Below are 18124 nucleotides of genomic sequence, written 5' to 3'. Positions count from 1 at the left end.
ACGATTTTTATCAGGAGACTTTGGGCAACACTGGGTGGAAGGAAATTTGTGGCTGCTCTCGGTTTCCAAAACTTTCTGTCACCAAAATGAGAGGAAAAAAAGTTTTTGGGCCAATTTATGAGGTTTGCCAAGGATTCTGGGTAACAGAACCTGGTCAGAGCCCCACAAGTCAACCCATCCCGGACTCCCCCAGAAGTCTAGTTTAAAAAAATGCAACGGTTTGCTAGTTTTCCCCAGGTGCCGGCTGAGAAAGAGGCCAAAATCCACAGCTAGGCCGTTTGTAAAAAGAGCTCTGTTTTCTTTGTACAAATGTGCTGTGTCTTTGTTGTGTTTTGGGGGCATTTCCTTTCACAGGCGCTAGGCCTACCCTGACAAGTGAGGTACCATTTTTATCAGGAGACTTGAGGGAACGCTGCTTGGAAGGAAATTTGTGGCACCCCTCAGAATGCAGAACTTTCTGTCACCGAAATGAGAGGAAAAAGTGTTTTTTGGCCAGATTTTGAGGTTTGCAAAATATTCTGGGTAACAGAAGCTGGTCAGAGCCTCAAAATTCACACCATCTTGGATTCCCCTAGGTGTCTAATTTTCAAAAATGCACAGGTTTGCTAGGTTTCCTAAGATGCCGGATGAGCTAGAGGCCAAAATCCACAGCTAGGCACTTTGTAAAATGTGATGTGTCCACGTCGAGTTTTGGGGAACTCCTTTCGCGGCCTCTAGGCCTACCCACACAAGTGAGGTACCATTTCTATTGGGAGACTTGGGGGAACGCTGTGTGGGAGGAAATTTGTGTCTTCTCTCAGATACCAGAACTTTCTGTCACCGAAATGAGAGGAAAAAGTTTTTTCTTTGGCCTAATTTTGAGGTTTGCAAAGGATTGTGTGTAACAGAATCTGGTCAGAGCCCCACAGGTCACCCTATCCTGGATTCCACTAGGTGTCTAGTTTTAAAAAATGCACTGGTTTGCTAGTTTTCCCCAGGTGCCGGCTGAGCTAGAGGCCAAAATCCACAGCTAGGCCCTTTGTAAAAAGAGCTCTGTTTTCTTTGTGAAAATGTGATGTGTCCACGTTGTGTTTTGGGGCATTTCCTTTCATGGGCGCTAGGCCTACACACAGAAGTGAGGTACCCTTTTTATTTGGAGACTTGGGGGAACGCTGTGTGGAAGTCAATTTGTGGCTAATCTCAGATTGCAGGACTTTCTGTCACGGAAATACGAGGAAAAAAAGTTTTTGGTCCAGATTTTGAGGTTTGCAAAGGATTCTGGGTAACAGAACCTGATCAGAGCCTCAAAATGTACACCAACTTGGATTCCCCCAGAAGTCTAATTTTAAAAAATGCAATGGTTTGCTAGTTTTCCCCAGGTGCCGGCTGAGAAAGAGGCCAAATTCTACAGCTAGGCCCTTTCTAAAAAGAGCTCTGTTTTCTCTCTGAAAATCTCATGTGTCCACGTTGTGTTTTGGAGCATTTACTTTCACGGGCGCTAGGCCTACCCACACAAGTGAGGTACCATTTTTATTGGGAGACTTGGGGGAATGCTGTGTGGAAGGGAATTTGTGCATCCACTCAGATTGCAGAACTTTCTGTCATGGAAATGAGAGGAAAAGTGTTTTTTTGGCCAGATTTTGAGGTTTGCAAAGGATTCTGGGTAACAAAACGTGGTCAGAGCCCCACAATTCACACCACCTTGGATTCCCCTAGGTGTCTAGTTTTAAAAAATGCACAGGTTTGCTAGGTTTCACCATGTGCCGGCTGAGCTAGAGGCCAAAATCCACAGCTAGGCCCTTAGTAAAAAGAGCTCTGTTTTCTTTGTGAAAATGTGATGTGTCCATGTTGTGTTTTGGGGGCATTTCCTTTCAGGCACGCTAGGCCTACCCACACAAGTGAGGTACAATTTTTATTGGGAGACTTGGGGGAACGCTGTGTGGAAGGAAATTTGTGGCTCTTCTCAGATTGCAGAACTTTCTGTCACGGAAATGAGAGGAAAAAGTGTTTTTTAGCCAGATTTTGAGGTTTGCAAAATATGCTGGGTAACAGAAGCTGGTCAGAGACCCAATATTCACACCATCTTGGATTCCCCTAGGTGTCTAATTTTCAAAAATGCACAGGTTTGCTAGGTTTCCTAAGGTGCCGGATGAGCTAGAGGCCAAAATCCACAGCTAGGCACTTTGTAAAAAAAAAAGCGTTGTTTTCTTTGTGAAAATGTGATGTGTCCACGTCGAGTTTTGGGGAACTCCTTTCCCGGCCTCTAGGCCTACCCACACAAGTGAGGTACCATTTCTATTGGGAGACTTGGGGGAACGCTGTGTGGAAGGAAATTTGTGTCTCCTCTAAGATTCCAGAACTTTCTGTCACGGAAATACAAGGAAGAAAAGTTTTTTGTCCAGATTTTGAGGTTTGCAAAGGATTCTGGCTAACAGAACCTGGTCAGAGCCCCAAAATTCACACCAACTTGGATTCCCCCAGAAGTCTAATTTTAAAAAATGCAATGGTGTGCTAGTTTTCCCCAGGTGCCGGCTGAGAAAGAGGCCAAATTCCACAGCTAAGCCCTTTCTAAAAAGAGCTCTGTTTTCTCTCTGAAAATATCATGTGTCCACGTTGTGTTTTGAGGCATTTCCTTTCACGGGCGCTAGGCCTACCCACACAAGTGAGGTACCATTTTTATCGGGAGACTTGGGGGAATGCTGTGTGGAAGGAAATTTGTGGCTCCACTCAGATTGCAGAACTTTCTGTCATGGAAATGAGAGGAAAAGTGTTTTTTTGGCCAGATTTTGAGGTTTGCAAATGATTCTGGGTAACAAAACGTGGTCAGAGCCCCACAATTCACACCACCGTGGATTCCCCTAGGTGTCTAGTTTTAAAAAATGCACAGGTTTGCTAGGTTTCCCCTGGTGCCGGCTGAGCTAGAGGCCAAAATCCACAGCTAGGCACTTTGTAAAAAAAAAGCTTTGTTTTCTTTGTGAAAATGTGATGTGTCCACGTCAAGTTTTGGGGAACTCCTTTTGCGGCCTCTAGGCCTACCCACATAAGTGAGGTACCATTTCTATTGCGAGACTTGGGGGAACGCTGTGTGGAAGGAAATTTGTGTCTCCTCTCAGATTCCAGAACTTTCTGTCACGGAAATGAGAGGAAAAAGTTTTTTCTTTGGCCTATTTTTGAGGTTTGCAAAGGATTGTGTGTAACAGAATTTGGTCAGAGCCCCACAGGTCACCCTATCCTGGATTCCCCTAGGTGTCTAGTTTTAAAAAATGCACTGGTTTGCTAGGTTTCCCTAGGTGCCGGCTGAGCTACAGGCCAAAATCCACAGCTAGGCACTTTGTAAAAAACAGCTCTGTTTTCTTTGTGAAAATGTGATGTGTCCACGTTGTGTTTTGGGGCATTTCCTTTCGTGGGCGCTAGGCCTACCCGCACATGTGAAGTACGATTTTTATCAGGAGACTTGGGGCAACACTGGGTGGAAGGAAATTTGTGGCTGCTCTCAGATTCCAGAACTTTCTGTCACCGAAATAAGAGGAAAACGTGTTTTTTTGGCCAAATTTTGAGGTTTGCAAAGGATTCTGGGTAACAGAACCTGGGCAGAGCCCCACAAGTCATCCCATCCTGGATTCCCCTAAGTATCTAGTTTTAAAAAATGTGCAGTTTGCTACGTTTCACCATGTGCCGGCTGAGCTAGATGCCAAAATCCACAGCTAGGCCCTTTGTAAAAGAGCTCTGTTTTCTTTGTGAAAATGTGATGTGTCCATGTTGTGTTTTGGGAGCATTTCCTTTCACGGACGCTAGGCCTACCCACACAAGTGAGGTACCATTTTTATTGAGAGACTTGGGGGAACGCTGTGTGAAAGGAAATTTGTGGCTCTTCTCAGATTGCAGAACTTTCTGTCACGGAAATGAGAGGAAAAAGTGTTTTTTGGCCAGATTTGAGGTTTGCAAAATATTCTGGGTAACAGAAGCTGGTCAGAGCCCCAAAATTCACACCATCTTGGATTCCCCTAGGTGTCTAATTTTCAAAAATGCACAGGTTTGCTAGGTTTCCTAAGGTGCCGGATGAGCTAGAGACCAAAATCCACAGCTAGGCACTTTGTAAAAAAAAAAGCTTTGTTTTCTTTGTGAAAATGTGATGTGTCCACGTCAAGTTTTGGGGAACTCCTTTCGCGGCCTCTAGGCCTACCCACACAAGTGAGGTACCATTTCTATTGGGAGACTTGGGGGAACGCTGTGTGGAAGGAAATTTGTGTCTCCTCTCAGATTCCAGAACTTTCTGTCACGGAAATGAGAGGAAAAAGTTTTTTCTTTGGCCTATTTTTGAGGTTTGCAAAGGATTGTGTGTAACAGAATCTGATCAGTGCCCCACAGGTCACCCTATCCTGGCTTCCACTAGGTGTCTAGTTTTAAAAAATGCACTGGTTTGCTAGTTTTCCCCAGGTGCCGGCTGAGAAAGAGGCCAAAATCCAAAGCTAGGCCCTTTGTAAAAAGAACTATGTTTTCTTTGTGAAAATGTGATGTGTCCACGTTGTGTTTTGGGCCATTTCCTTTCACGGGCGCTAGGCCTACACACAAAAGTGAGGTACCTTTTTTATTTGGAGACTTGGGGGAACGCTGTGTGGAAGTCAATTTGTGGCTAATCTCAGATTGCAGAACTTTCTGTCACGGAAATACGATGAAAAAAAGTTTTTTGTCCAGATTTTGAGGTTTGCAAAGGATTCTGGGTAACAGAACCTGGTCAGAGCCCCAAAATTCACACCAACTTGGATTCCCCCAGAAGTCTAATTTTTAAAAAATGCAATGGTTTGCTAGTTTTCCCCAGGTGCCGGCTGAGAAAGAGGCCAAATTCCACAGCTAGGCCCTTTCTAAAAAGAGCTCTGTTTTCTCTCTTAAAATATCATGTGTCCACGTTGTGTTTTGAGGCATTTCTTTTCACGGGCGCTAGGCCTACCCACACAAGTGAGGTACCATTTTTATCAGGAGACTTGGGGGAATGCTGTGTGGAAGGAAATTTGTGACCCCACTCAGATTGCAGAACTTTCTGTCATGGAAATGAGAGGAAAACTGTTTTTTTGGCCAGACTTTGAGGTTTGCAAATGATTCTGGGTAACAAAACGTGGTCAGAGCCTCACAATTCACACCACCGTGGATTCCCCTAGGTGTATAGTTTTAAAAAATGCACAGGTTTACTAGGTTTTCCCTGGTGCCGGCTGAGCTAGAGGCCAAAATCCACAGCTAGGCACTTTGTAAAAAAACAGCTGTTTTTCTTTGAGAAAATGTGATGTGTCCACGTTGTGTAATGGGGCACCTTCTTTCACGGCCGCTAGGCCTACCTACACAAGTGAGGTACCATTTCTATTGGGAGATTTAGGGGAACACTGTTTGGAAGGACATTTGTGGCTCCCCTCAGATTCCAGAACTTTCTGTCACCAAAATGAGAGGAAAAAAAGTTTTTGGGCCAATTTATGAGGTTTGCCAATGATTCTGGGTAACAGAACCTGGTCAGAGCCCCACAAGTCAACCCATCCCGGATTCCCCCAGAAGTCTAGTTTAAAAACATGCAATGGTTTGCTAGTTTTCCCCAGGTGCCGGCTGAGAAAGAGGCCAAAATCCACAGCTAGCCCGTTTGTAAAAAGAGCTCTGTTTTCTTTGTACAAATGTGCTGTGTCTTCGTTGTGTTTTGTGGCATTTCCTTTCACGGGCGCTCTACCTACCCTCACAAGTGAGGTACCATTTTTATCGGGAGACTTGGGGGAACGCTGTGTGGAAGGAAATTTGTGGCACCTCTCAGATTGCAGAACTTTCTGTCACCGAAATGAGAGGAAAAGTGTTTTTTGGCCAGATTTTGAGGTTTGCAAAGGATTCTGGGTAACAGAACCTGGTCAGAGCCCCACAATTCACACCACCTTGGACTCCCCTAGGTGTCTAGTTTTCAAAAGTGCACAGGTTTGCTAGGTTTCCCCAGGTGTCGGCTGAGCTAGAGGCCAAAATCCACAACTAGACACTTTGTAAAAAACATCCCTGTTTCTTTGTGAAAATGTGATGTGTCCACATTGTGTTTTGGGGCATTTCCTCAGCGGCCGCTAGACCTACCCACACAAGTGAGGTACCATTTCTATTGGGAGACTTGGGGGAACACTGGGTAGAAGGAAAATTGTGGCTTCTCTCAGATTCCTGAACTTTCTGTCACCGAAATGAGAGAAAATGTATTTTTTGGCCAAATTTTGAGGTTTGCACAGTATTCTGGGTAACAGAACTTGGTCAGAGCCCTACAAGTCACCGCATCCTGGATTCCGCTAGGTGTCTAGTTTTCACAAATGCACTGGTTTGCTAGGTTTCACCAGTTGCCGGCTGAGCTCGTGGCCAAAATCTACAGCTAGGCATTTTGTAAAAAAACAGCTCTGTTTTCTTTGTGAAAATGTGATGTGTCCACGTTGTGTTTTGGGGCATTTCCTTTCGTGGGTGCTAGGCCTACCCGCACAAGTGAGGTAAGATTTTTAGCAGGAGACTTGGGGCAACACTGGGTGGAAGGAAATTTGTGGCTGCTCTCAGATTCCAGAACTTTCTGTCACCGAAATTAGAGGAAAACGTATTTTTTTGTCAAAATTTTGAGGTTTGCAAAAGATTCTGGGTAACAGAACCTGGTCAGAGCCCCACAAGTCACCCCATCCTGGATTCCTCTAGGTGTCTAGTTTTAAAAAATGCACTGGTTTGCTAGTTTTCCTCTGGTGCCGGGTGAAAAAGAGGACAAAATCCTCAGCTAGGCCCTTTGTAAAAAGAGCTCTGTTTTCTTTGTGAAAATGTGATGTGTCCACGTTGTGTTTTGGGGGCATTTCCTTTCACGGGCGCTAGGCCTAAACACACAAGTGAGGTACCATTTTTACTGGGAGACTTGGGGGAACGCTGTGTGGAAGTAAATTTGTGGCTCTTCTCAGATTCCAGAACTTTCTGTCACGGAAATGAGGGGGAAAAGGGTTTTGTGGCCAGATTTTGAGGTTTGCAAAGGATTCTGGGTAACAGAACCTGGTCAGATCCCCCAAAATCACACCACCTTTGATTCCTATAGGTGTCTAATTTTCAAAAATGCACAGGTTTGCTAGGTTTCCCATGGTGCCAGCAGAGCTAGATGCCAAAATCCACAGCTGGGCACTTTGTAAAAAAACAGCTTTGTTTTGTTTGTGAAAATGTGATGTGTCCAAGTTGTGTTTTGGGGATCTCCTTTCGCGGCCCGCTGGCCTACCCACACAAGTGAGGTACCATTTCTATTGGTAGACTTGGAGGAACGCTGTGTGGAAGGAAATTTGTGTCTCCTCTCAGATTCCAGAACTTTCTGTCACGGAAATTAGAGGAAAAAGTGTTTTTTTTGGCCAATTTTTGAGGTTTGCAAAGGATTTTGGGTAACAGAATCAGGTCAGAGCCCCACAGGTCACCCCATCCTGAATTCCCCTGGTGTCTAGTTTTAAAAAATGCACAGGTTTGCTAGGTTTCCCTAGGTGCCGGCTGAGCTACGGGCCAAAATCCACAGCTAGGCACTTTGTAAAAAACAGCTCTGTTTTCTTTGTGAAAATGTGATGTGTCCACGTTGTGTTTTGGGGCATTTCCTTTCGTGGGCGCTAGGCCTACCCGCACAAGTGAGGTACGATTTTTATCAGGAGACTTTGGGCAACACTGGGTGGAAGGAAATTTGTGGCTGCTCTCGGTTTCCAAAACTTTCTGTCACCAAAATGAGAGGAAAAAAAGTTTTTGGGCCAATTTATGAGGTTTGCCAAGGATTCTGGGTAACAGAACCTGGTCAGAGCCCCACAAGTCAACGCATCCCGGACTCCCCCAGAAGTCTAGTTTAAAAAAATGCAACGGTTTGCTAGTTTTCCCCAGGTGCCGGCTGAGAAAGAGGCCAAAATCCACAGCTAGGCCGTTTGTAAAAAGAGCTCTGTTTTCTTTGTACAAATGTGCTGTGTCTTTGTTGTGTTTTGGGGCATTTCCTTTCACAGTTGCTAGGCCTACCCTCACAAGTGAGGTACCATTTTTATCAGGAGACTTGAGGGAACGCTGTGTGGAAGGAAATTTGTGGCACCTCTCAGAATGCAGAACTTTCTGTCACCGAAATGAGAGGAAAAAGTGTTTTTTGGCCAGATTTTGAGGTTTGCAAAATATTCTGGGTAACAGAAGCTGGTCAGAGCCTCAAAATTCACACCATCTTGGATTTCCCTAGGTGTCTAATTTTCAAAAATGCACAGGTTTGCTAGGTTTCCTAAGATGCCGGATGAGCTAGAGGCCAAAATCCACAGCTAGGCACTTTGTAAAAAGAAAAGCTTTGTTTTCTTTGTGAAAATGTGATGTGTCCACGTCGAGTTTTGGGGAACTCCTTTCGCGGCCTGTAGGCCTACCCACACAAGTGAGGTACCATTTCTATTGGGAGACTTGGGGGAACGCTGTGTGGAAGGAAATTTGTGTCTTCTCTCAGATTCCAGAACTTTTTGTCACCGAAATGAGAGGAAAAAGTTTTTTCTTTGGCCTAATTTTGAGGTTTGCAAAGGATTGTGTGTAACAGAATCTGGTCAGAGCCCCACAGGTCACCCTATCCTGGATTCTACTAGGTGTCTAGTTTTAAAAAATGCACTGGTTTGCTAGTTTTCCCCAGGTGCCGGCTGAGCTAGAGGCCAAAATCCACAGCTAGGCCCTTTGTAAAAAGAGCTCTGTTTTCTTTGTGAAAATGTGATGTGTCCACGTTGTGTTTTGGGGCATTTCCTTTCATGGGCGCTAGGCCTACACACAGAAGTGAGGTACCCTTTTTATTTTGAGACTTGGGGGAACGCTGTGTGGAAGTCAATTTGTGGCTAATCTCAGATTGCAGGACTTTCTGTCACGGAAATACGAGGAAAAAAAGTTTTTGGTCCAGATTTTGAGGTTTGCAAATATTCTGGGTAACAGAACCTGCTCAGAGCCCCAAAATTTACACCAACTTGGATTCCCCCAGAAGTCTAATTTTAAAAAATGCAATGGTTTGCTAGTTTTCCCCAGGTGCCGGCTGAGAAAGAGGCCAAATTCTACAGCTAGGCCCTTTCTAAAAAGAGCTCTGTTTTCTCTCTGAAAATCTCATGTGTCCACGTTGTGTTTTGGAGCATTTACTTTCACGGGCGCTAGGCCTACCCACACAAGTGAGGTACCATTTTTATTGGGAGACTTGGGGGAATGCTGTGTGGAAGGGAATTTGTGCATCCACTCAGATTGCAGAACTTTCTGTCATGGAAATGAGAGGAAAAGTGTTTTTTTGGCCAGATTTTGAGGTTTGCAAAGGATTCTGGGTAACAAAACGTGGTCAGAGCCCCACAATTCACACCACCTTGGATTCCCCTAGGTGTCTAGTTTTAAAAAATGCACAGGTTTGCTAGGTTTCACCATATGCCGGCTGAGCTAGAGGCCAAAATCCACAGCTAGGCCCTTTGTAAAAAGAGCTCTGTTTTCTTTGTGAAAATGTGATGTGTCCATGTTGTGTTTTGGGGGCATTTCCTTTCACGGACGCTAGGCCTACCCACACAAGTGAGGTACCATTTTTATTGGGAGACTTGGGGGAACGCTGTGTGGTAGGAAATTTGTGGCTCTTCTCAGATTGCAGAACTTTCTGTCACGGAAATGAGAGGAAAAAGTGTTTTTTAGCCAGATTTTGAGGTTTGCAAAATATGCTGGGTAACAGAAGCTGGTCAGAGACCCAAAATTCACACCATCTTGGATTCCCCTAGGTGTCTAATTTTCAAAAATGCACAGGTTTGCTAGGTTTCCTAAGGTGCCGGATGAGCTAGAGGCCAAAATCCACAGCTAGGCACTTTGTAAAAAAAAAAGCTTTGTTTTCTTTGTGAAAATGTGATGTGTCCACGTCGAGTTTTGGGGAACTCCTTTCCCGGCCTCTAGGCCTACCCACACAAGTGAGGTACCATTTCTATTGGGAGACTTGGGGGAACGCTGTGTGGAAGGAAATTTGTGTCTCCTCTAAGATTCCAGAACTTTCTGTCACTGAAATACGAGGAAGAAAAGTTTTTTGTCCAGATTTTGAGGTTTGCAAAGGATTCTGGGTAACAGAACCTGGTCAGAGCCCCAAAATTCACACCAACTTGGATTCCCCCAGAAGTCTAATTTTAAGAAATGCAATGGTGTGCTAGTTTTCCCCAGGTGCCGGCTGAGAAAGAGGCCAAATTCCACAGCTAAGCCCTTTCTAAAAAGAGCTCTGTTTTCTCTCTGAAAATATCATGTGTCCACGTTGTGTTTTGAGGCATTTCCTTTCACGGGCGCTAGGCCTACCCACACAAGTGAGGTAATATTTTTATCGGGAGACTCGAGGGAATGCTGTGTGGAAGGAAATTTGTGGCTCCACTCAGATTGCAGAACTTTCTGTCATGGAAATGAGAGGAAAAGTGTTTTTTTGGCCAGATTTTGAGGTTTGCAAATGATTCTGGGTAACAAAACGTGGTCAGAGCCCCACAATTCACACCACCGTGGATTCCCCTAGGTGTCTAGTTTTAAAAAATGCACAGGTTTGCTAGGTTTCCCCTGGTGCCGGCTGAGCAAGAGGCCAAAATCCACAGCTAGGCACTTTGTAAAAAAAAAGCTTTGTTTTCTTTGTGAAAATGTGATGTGTCCACGTCAAGTTTTGGGGAACTCCTTTCGCGGCCTCTAGGCCTACCCACACAAGTGAGGTACCATTTCTATTGGGAGACTTGGGGGAACGCTGTGTGGAAGGAAATTTGTGTCTCCTCTCAGATTCCAGAACTTTCTGTCACGGAAATGAGAGGAAAAAGTTTTTTCTTTGGCCTATTTTTGAGGTTTGCAAAGGATTGTGTGTAACAGAATCTGGTCAGAGCCCCACAGGTCACCCTATCCTGGATTCCCATATGTGTCTAGTTTTAAAAAATGCACAGGTTTGCTAGGTTTCCCTAGGTGCCGGCTGAGCTACAGGCCAAAATCCACAGCTAGGCACTTTGTAAAAAACAGCTCTGTTTTCTTTGTGAAAATGTGATGTGTCCACGTTGTGTTTTGGGGCATTTCCTTTCGTGGGCGCTAGGCCTACCCGCACATGTGAAGTATGATTTTTATCAGGAGACTTGGGGCAACACTGGGTGGAAGGAAATTTGTGGCTGCTCTCAGATTCCAGAACTTTCTGTCACCGAAATGAGAGGAAAACGTGTTTTTTTGGCCAAATTTTGAGGTTTGCAAAGGATTCTGGGTAACAGAACCTGGTCAGAGCCCCACAAGTCACCCCATCCTGGATTCCCCTAAGTATCTAGTTTTAAAAAATGTGCAGTTTGCTACGTTTCACCATGTGCCGGCTGAGCTAGATGCCAAAATCCACAGCTAGGCCCTTTGTAAAAAGAGCTCTGTTTTCTTTGTGAAAATGTGATGTGTCCATGTTGTGTTTTGGGAGCATTTCCTTTCACGGACGCTAGGGCTACCCACACAAGTGAGGTACCATTTTTATTGGGAGACGTGGGGAAACGCTGTGTGAAAGGAAATTTGTGGCTCTTCTCAGATTGCAGAACTTTCTGTCACGGAAATGAGAGGAAAAAGTGTTTTTTGGCCAGATTTGGAGGTTTGCAAAATATTCTGGGTAACAGAAGCTGGTCAGAGCCCCAAAATTCACACCATCTTGGATTCCCCTAGGTGTCTAATTTTCAAAAATGCACAGGTTTGATAGGTTTCCTAAGGTGCCGGATGAGCTAGAGGCCAAAATCCACAGCTAGGCACTTTGTAAAAAAAAAAGCTTTGTTTTCTTTGTGAAAATGTGATGTGTCCACGTCAAGTTTTGGGGAACTCCTTTCGCGGCCTCTAGGCCTACCCACACAAGTGAGGTACCATTTCTATTGGGAGACTTGGGGGAACGCTGTGTGGAAGGAAATTTGTGTCTCCTCTCAGATTCCACAACTTTCTGTCACGGAAATGAGAGGAAAAAGTTTTTTCTTTGGCCTATTTTTGAGGTTTGCAAAGGATTGTGTGTAACAGAATCTGGTCAGAGCCCCACAGGTCACCCTATCCTGGATTCCCCTAGGTGTATAGTTTTAAAAAATGCACAGGTTTGCTAGGTTTCCCCTGGTGCCGGCTGAGCTAGAGGCCAAAATCCACAGCTAGGCTCTTTGTAAAAAAACAGCTGTGTTTCTTTGTGAAAATGTGATGTGTCCTCGTTGTGTAATGGGGCACCTTCTTTCACGGCCGCTAGGCCTACCTACACAAGTGAGGTACCATTTCTATTGGGAGATTTAGGGGAACACTGTTTGGAAGGACATTTGTGGCTCCCCTCAGATTCCAGAACTTTCTGTCACCAAAATGAGAGGAAAAAAAGTTTTTGGGCCAATTTATGAGGTTTGCCAATGATTCTGGGTAACAGAACCTGGTCAGAGCCCCACAAGTCAACCCATCCCGGATTCCCCCAGAAGTCTAGTTTAAAAAAATGCAACGGTTTGCTAGTTTTCCCCAGGTGCCGGCTGAGAAAGAGGCCAAAATCCACAGGTAGGCCGTTTGTAAAAAGAGCTCTGTTTTCTTTGTACAAATGTGCTGTGTCTTCGTTGTGTTTTGGGGGCATTTCCTTTCACGGGCGCTAGGCCTACCCTCACATGTGAGGTACCATTTTTATCGGGAGACTTGGGGGAACGCTGTGTGGAAGGAAAGTTGTGGCACCTCTCAGATTGCAGAACTTTCTGTCACCGAAATGAGAGGAAAAAGTGTTTTTTGGAAAGATTTTGAGGTTTGCAAAGGATTCTGGGTAACAGAACCTGGTCAGAGCCCCACAATTCACACCACCTTGGACTCCCCTAGGTGTCTAGTTTTAAAAAATGCACAGGTTTGCTAGGTTTCCCCAGGTGCCGGCTGAGCTAGCGGCCCAAATCCACAGCTAGATACTTTGTAAAAAACAGCCCTGTGTCTTTGTGAAAATGTGATGTGTCCACATTGTGTTTTGGGGCATTTCCTCAGCGGCCACTAGACCTACCCACACAAGTGAGGTACCATTTCTATTGGGAGACTTGGGGAACGCTGGGTAGAAGGAAAATTGTGGCTCCTCTCAGATTCCTGAACTTTCTGTCACCGAAATGAGAGAAAATGTTTTTTTTGGCCAAATTTTGAGGTTTGCAAAGTATTCTGGGTAACAGAACTTGGTCAGAGCCCTACAAGTCACCGCATCCTGGATTCCGCTAGGTGTCTAGTTTTCACAAATGCGCTGGTTTACTAGGTTTCACCAGTTGCCGGCTGAGCTCGTGGCCAAAATCTACAGCTAGGCATTTTGTAAAAAAACAGCTCTGTTTTCTTTGTGAAAATGTGATGTGTCCACGTTGTGTTTTGGGGCATTTCCTTTCACGGGCGCTAGGCCTAAACACACAAGTGAGGTACCATTTTTATTGGGAGACTTGGGGGAACGCTGTGTGGAAGTAAATTTGTGGCTCTTCTCAGATTGCAGAACTTTCTGTCACGGAAATGAGAGGAAAAAGTGTGTTTTTTGGCCAATTTTTGAGGTTTTCAAACGATTGTGGGTAACAGAACCTGGTCAGAACCCCAAAGGTCACCCCATCCTGGATTCCCCTAGGTGTCTAGTTTAAAAAAATGCACAGGTTTGCTAGGTTTCCCTAGGTGCCGGCTGAGCTACAGGCCAAAATCCACAGCTAGGCACTTTGTAAAATACAGCTCTGTTTTCTTTGTGAAAATGTGATGTGTCCACGTTGTGTTTTGGGGCATTTCCTTTCGTGGGCGCTAGGCCTACCCGCACATGTGAAGTACGATTTTTATCAGGAGACTTGGGGCAACACTGGGTGGAAGGAAATTTGTGGCTGCTCTCAGATTCCAGAACTTTCTGTCACCGAAATGAGAGGAAAACATGTTTTTTTGGCCAAATTTTGAGGTTTGCAAAGGATTCTGGGTAACAAAACATGGTCAGAGCCCCACAATTCACACCACCTTGGATTCCCCTAGGTGTCTAGTTTTAAAAAATGCACAGGTTTGCTAAGTTTCCCCTGGTGCCGGCTGAGCTAGAGGCCAAAATCCACAGCTAGGCACTTTGTAAAAAAACATCTTTGTTTCTTTGTGAAAATGTGATGTGTCCACGTTGTGTTCTGGGGCACCTTCTTTCACGGCCGCTAGGCCTACCTACACAAGTGAGGTACCATTTCTATTGGGAGATTTAGGGGAACACTGTTTGGAAGGAAAGTTGTGGCTCCCCTCAGATTCCAGAACTTTCTGTCACCGAAATGAGAGGAAAAAGTGTTTTTTTGGCCACTGTTTGAGGTTTGCAAAGGATTCTGGGTAACAGAACCTGGTCAGAGCTCCGCAGATCACCCCATCCTGGATTCCCCCAGGTGTCTAGTTTTAAAAAATGCACAGGTTTGCTCGTTTTCCCCAGGTGCCGGCTGAGCTAGAGGCCAAAATCCACAGTTATGCACTTTGTAAAAAACACCTCTGTTTCTTTGTGAAAATGTGATGTGTCCACGTTGTGTTCTGGGGTATTTCCTTTAGCGGCCGCTAGACCTACCCACACAAGTGAGGTACCATTTCTATCGGGAGACTTGGGGGAACGTTGGGTGGAAGGAAAATTGTGGCTCCTCTCAGATTCCAGAACTTTCTGTCACCCAATGAGAGGAAAATGTGTTTTTTTGGCCAAATTTTGAGGTTTGCAAAGGATTCCGGGTAACAGAACCTGGTCAGAGCCCCAGAAGTCATCCCATCTTGGATTCCCCTGGTATCTACTTTTCAAAAATGTGTCGGTTTGCTAGGTTTCCCCAGGTGCCGGCTAGGCTAGAGGCCAAAATCCACAGCTAGGCACTTTGTAAAAAAACTGCTCTGTTTTCTTTGTGAAAATGTGATGTGTCCACGTTGTGTTTTGGGGCAATTCCTTTCGCGGGCACTAGGCCTACCCACACAAGTGAGGTACCATTTTTATCAGGAGACTTGAGGGAACGGTGGTTGGAAGGACATTTGTGGCTCATCTCGGTTTCCAAAACTTTCTGTCACCAAAATGGGAGGGAAAAAGTTTTTGGGCCAATTTATGAGGTTTGCCAAGGATTCTGGGTAACAGAACCTGGTCAGAGCCCCACAAGTCAACCCATCCCGGATTCCCCCAGAAGTCTAGTTTAAAAAAATGCAACGGTTTGCTAGTTTTCCCCAGGTGACGGCTGAGAAAGAGGCCAAAATCCACAGCTAGGCCGTTTGTAAAAAGAGCTCTGTTTTCTTTGTACAAATGTGCTGTGTTTTCGTTGTGTTTTGGGGCATTTCCTTTCACGGGCGCTAGGCCTACCCTCACAAGTGAGGTACCATTTTTATCAGGAGACTTGGGGGAACGCTGTGTGGAAGGAAATTTGTGGCACCTCTCAGATTGCAGAACTTTCTGTCACCGAAATGAGAGGAAAAAGTGTTTTTTTGCCAGATTTTGAGGTTTGCAAAGGATTCTGGGTAACAGAACCTGCTCAGAGCCCCAGAAATCACACCACCTTGGACTCCCCTAGGTGTCTAGTTTTAAAAAATGCACAGGTTTGCTAGGTTTCCCCAGATATCGGCTGAGCTAGAGACCAAAATCCACCGCTAGACACTTTGTAAAAAACAGCCCTGTTTCTTTGTGAAAATGTGATGTGTCCACATTGTGTTTTGGGGCATTTCCTCAGCGGCCGCTAGACCTACCCACACAAGTGAGGTACCATTTCTATTGGGAGACTTGGGGGAACGCTGGGTAGAAGGAAATTGTGGCTCCTCTCAGATTCCTGAACTTTCTGTCACCGAAATGAGAGAAAAATGTTTTTTTTGGCCAAATTTTGAGGTTTGCAAAGTATTCTGGGTAACAGAACTCGGTCATAGCCCTACAAGTCACCGCATCCTGGATTCAGCTAGGTGTCTAGTTTTCACAAATGCGCTGGTTTGCTAGGTTTCACCAGTTGCCGGCTGAGCTCGTGGCCAAAATCTACAGCTAGGCATTTTGTAAAAAAACAGCTCTGTTTTCTTTGTGAAAATGTGATGTGTCCACGTTGTGTTTTGGGGCATTTCCTTTCGTGGGTGCTAGGCCTACCCGCAGAAGTGAGGTACGATTTTTAGCAGGAGACTTGGGCCAACACTGGGTGGAAGGAAATTTGTGTCTCCTCTCAGATTCCAGAACTTTCTGTCACGGAAATGAGAGGAAAAAGTTTTTTCTTTGGCCAAATTTTGAGGTTTGCAAAGGATTGTGTGTAACAGAATCTGGTCAGAGCCCCACAGGTCACCCTATCCTGGATTCCACTAGGTGTCTAGTTTTAAAAAATGCACTGGTTTGCTAGTTTTCCCCAGGTGCCGGCTGAGCTAGAGGGCAAAATCCACAGCTAGGCCCTTTGTAAAAAGAGCTCTGTTTTCTTTGTGAAAATGTGATGTGTCCACGTTGTGTTTTGGGGCATTTCCTTTCATGGGCGCTAGGCCTACACCCAGAAGTGAGGTACATTTTTTATTTGGAGACTTCGGGGATCGCTGTGTGGAAGTCAATTTGTGGCTAATCTCAGATTGCAGAACTTTCTGTCACGGAAATACGAGGAAAAAAAGTTTTTGGTCCAGATTTTGAGGTTTGCAAAGGATTCTGGGTAACAGAACCTGGTCAGAGCCCCAAAATTCACACCAACTTGGATTCCCCCAGAAGTCTAATTTTAAAAAATGCAATGGTTTGCTAGTTTTCCCCAGGTGCCGGCTGAGAAAGAGGCCAAATTCTACAGCTAGGCCCTTTCTAAAAAGAGCTCTGTTTTCTCTCTGAAAATCTCATGTGTCCACGTTGTGTTTTGGAGCATTTACTTTCACGGGCGCTAGGCCTACCCACACAAGTGAGGTACCATTTTTATTGGGAGACTTGGGGGAATGCTGTGTGGAAGGGAATTTGTGCATCCACTCAGATTGCAGAACTTTCTGTCATGGAAATGAGAGGAAAAGTGTTTTTTTGGCCAGATTTTGAGGTTTGCAAAAGATTCTGGGTAACAAAACGTGGTCAGAGCCCCACAATTCACACCACCTTGGATTCCCCTAGGTGTCTAGTTTTAAAAAATGCACAGGTTTGCTAGGTTTCACCATATGCCGGCTGAGCTAGAGGCCAAAATCCACAGCTAGGCCCTTTGTAAAAAGAGCTCTGTTTTCTTTGTGAAAATGTGATGTGTCCATGTTGTGTTTTGGGGGCATTTCCTTTCACGGACGCTAGGCCTACCCACACAAGTGAGGTACCATTTTTATTGGGAGACTTGGGGGAACGCTGTGTGGTAGGAAATTTGTGGCTCTTCTCAGATTGCAGAACTTTCTGTCACGGAAATGAGAGGAAAAAGTTTTTTTTAGCCAGATTTTGAGGTTTGCAAAATATGCTGGGTAAAGAAGCTGGTCAGAGACCCAAAATTCACACCATCTTGGATTCCCCTAGGTGTCTAATTTTCAAAAATGCACAGGTTTGCTAGGTTTCCTAAGGTGCCGGATGAGCTAGAGGCCAAAATCCACAGCTAGGCACTTTGTAAAAAAAAAAGCTTTGTTTTCTTTGTGAAAATGTGATGTGTCCACGTCGAGTTTTGGGGAACTCCTTTCCCAGCCTCTAGGCCTACCCACACAAGTGAGGTACCATTTCTATTGGGAGACTTGGGGGAACGCTGTGTGGAAGGAAATTTGTGTCTCCTCTAAGATTCCAGAACTTTCTGTCACTGAAATACGAGGAAGAAAAGTTTTTTGTCCAGATTTTGAGGTTTGCAAAGGATTCTGGGTAACAGAACCTGGTCAGAGCCCCAAAATTCACACCAACTTGGATTCCCCCAGAAGTCTAATTTTAAAAAATGCAATGGTGTGCTAGTTTTCCCCAGGTGCCGGCTGAGAAAGAGGCCAAATTCCACAGCTAAGCCCTTTCTAAAAAGAGCTCTGTTTTCTCTCTGAAAATATCATGTGTCCACGTTGTGTTTTGAGGCATTTCCTTTCACGGGCGCTAGGCCTACCCACTCAAGTGAGGTAATATTTTTATCGGGAGACTTGAGGGAATGCTGTGTGGAAGGAAATTTGTGGCTCCACTCAGATTGCAGAACTTTCTGTCATGGAAATGAGAGGAAAAGTGTTTTTTTGGCCAGATTTTGAGGTTTGCAAATGATTCTGGGTAACAAAACGTGGTCAGAGCCCCACAATTCACACCACCGTGGATTCCCCTAGGTGT

Source organism: Pleurodeles waltl, chromosome 9, assembly GCF_031143425.1.
Source record: "Pleurodeles waltl isolate 20211129_DDA chromosome 9, aPleWal1.hap1.20221129, whole genome shotgun sequence".
Classification (NCBI taxonomy): Eukaryota; Metazoa; Chordata; class Amphibia; order Caudata; family Salamandridae; genus Pleurodeles; species Pleurodeles waltl.
This window is presented reverse-complemented; position numbering follows the sequence as displayed.